The sequence below is a fragment of the Sinocyclocheilus rhinocerous genome, unplaced genomic scaffold (genome assembly GCF_001515625.1).
Source record: "Sinocyclocheilus rhinocerous isolate Xijiao unplaced genomic scaffold, SAMN03320098_v1.1 scaffold2167, whole genome shotgun sequence".
NCBI classification, from domain to species: Eukaryota; Metazoa; Chordata; class Actinopteri; order Cypriniformes; family Cyprinidae; genus Sinocyclocheilus; species Sinocyclocheilus rhinocerous.
In genome coordinates, this window is record NW_015638937.1 from 12,801 (window position 1) to 15,331 (window position 2,531).

The window sequence follows — 2,531 nt, forward strand, 5'->3', positions numbered from 1 at the left end:
AAACATTACTTCATTTAGGCATGGTTTTTAAAAATGAGACATTTGAGTATTATTTTGTTTAAATTGTTGTTCTATTTAGTGCTAATGTTTCACAGGTGCAGTAGGAGATCTTGGAAAATGCTAACTTTAGCCTGATAGCAGACAGGAATTGGGAACCGAGCGTTTTGATTGGACGAACATTTCTTGGTCCTACGCCTTCCACAGAATATATAAATACAGATAAATACATTTAGACCACTTAACTTAATGATTGCTATCGTGATGTGAAGAGACTTTCAACCAGCATAACAAAACATGTTTCTGAAGACAATCACCTATTGCACCTTTAAGTAATCCAGTGTTTTTAATGTTAGTCATCTTTAAGAAGCTGTGCTGATTGGTCAGTAAAACAGACACAAACACACTGCAGCAGCTCTGCTGGGAGGGGCCAATGCAGATCTTTAATGTGATTGGTCACAGGGATTACACTTGGCTTGATTGACAGCTCCCACAGTACTTTTGCAAAACAAACATTCAGTCATTATTTGTGCTGTTTTGATACGTACAAAATAATAATTACAAAATAATCTCACATTATAATAATAATTATATTGAATCTTCAATGTGAAGATCCAATTAAGCTCCCAGAATGCAGCGGCGTTGCCGCGGCAACAGTAACACGTCTTCCTCTAATGTCTCTGATGTAACGCTCGTCTGTCTCTTCACGAGACGCTCCTGAGACCAACGAGAAGAATCCATCAGTCTGAATGAAACGAAGAGAATAAACCCCAGAGATGTCTGTCTCTGTTCAGATTGGCTGGTTCTGTGGTGCTCCACAGTGATTGGTCGATCAGTCTGAGCTGGTAGCAGAAGCAGGGAATGCTGGGAAGCGTCAGTATCGCAGGGAGCCGCCGGGGACCCGCAGCGTTTGGACGCTGGACAGAATCTTCTTCTGGTGTCCCGCTAGAGTCACGCCGATCCGCAGAAGATCCCTGGACAAACCACAACAGTCGATCACTGCAGCTGCGGCAAATATTTTTGTTGATATTTTGGATTACATTCTATTTTTATTTTAAGGTTTAATTTCTAATTGAAAGTTTTAGTAATTTTTTTTGTGTCATTTTAGTTTTTGTCACATTTATGTTCTTTTTGTTAATTGCTTTTTTTTATTTTTTTAGTCTAAACATTTTTTATTTATATTTTAAATTTGATTTCATTTGTAATATTCTGTTTTCATTTTAGTTTTAGTAATTTTGTTGTTTTTGGCATTTTTATCAGTAGTGTTTATAAAATGTTTATAGTTGATATTAATATTTTTAATTAGTTTTTATTTTTATATTCTTTTTAATTTTAATTTTAGTAATTAGGCTGATTTTAATTTGTATTTAAATACATCTATATAGTCTATAATGTTTTGAATTAGATTTTGTTTTGTTTTAATTTTAAAGTTTCAGTAATTCTGATGTTTTTGTCATTTTTTATTTATTTTGTTTTTAAAGTGTCTATAGTTTTTGTTAATATTCTGAATTAGTTTTTAATTCACATATGTTTTCATTTTAATTTTATTTAAAGTTTTAGTAATTTTGTTGTGTGTATACATAGTTTTTTTAATAACTTAGTTTTAGTTATTTTAACACAAGTCAAACTAAGTGAAAATGAGAAATGTTGCGTTGGCATTCAGCTGAAATAAAATACTTTTGTTTTTTTAGATTTCATTTTATTTCAGTTAACGCTAACAACCCTGCAAATTGAATTAGTTTGATAATTGATGAATTAGTCAATATTCCACTATCAACACTGTGTGGCGTGACTCACTGGGTGGAGATGTGTGAGATGAGCTGGATGGAGGTGAATCCGGCCTGCAGGAAGCTGTCCTCGTATCGCTCCATCTTGATGGACCGGAGCCAGTCAGACACTGAGCTGCAGTGAGAGAGCGGCGGCGGGGGACGCAGGTCCAGCAGAGGGTGAGACGGCCTGAGACACACACACACACACACACACACACACACACACAGAGACACTCGTCAATCACACACGCCACTGCACTCAGGGACAGGAAGTGACATCACCAGCCGTGATACTACTACGAGCTACTGTACGTCCACAAATTATACAGATCTTACATGTGCTGTTTTCTCAGAGTATGTCATTTCATATGCTAATGTATTTTTGGAGTAATCTTTAATCAGTTATTATGAACTGTTTCAAACTGATGTAACAATAAAGTGGTTCCTTCATAAATCAATCAATCAAATACATAAATAAATACACTTTTTAAATGATATAAATACATTTTTTTATTACCTTTCAAAAGTTTTGAGTATTTTTTTTAAAGAAATTAATACTTTTATTCATGAAGGACGCATTCAATTGATCAAAAGTGACAGTAAAGACATTTCTAATGTTACAAAAGATTTCTATTTCAAATAAATGCTGTTCTTTTGAACTTTATCTGTGAATCCTGAAAAATTAGATGTATCAGTTTTCACAAAAATATTGTGCAGCACAACTGTTTTCAACATTGATAATAATCAGAAATGTTTGTTGAGCAG

General features: G+C 34.1%; 1 pseudogene; it reads right to left on the minus strand.

Annotated features, from left to right (window-relative positions):
* Positions 1 to 379: 379 nt before the first annotated feature.
* The window catches only part of LOC107750157 (ephrin type-B receptor 4-like), a 36,896-nt pseudogene continuing 34,744 nt past the window's right edge, over positions 380 to 2,531 (minus strand).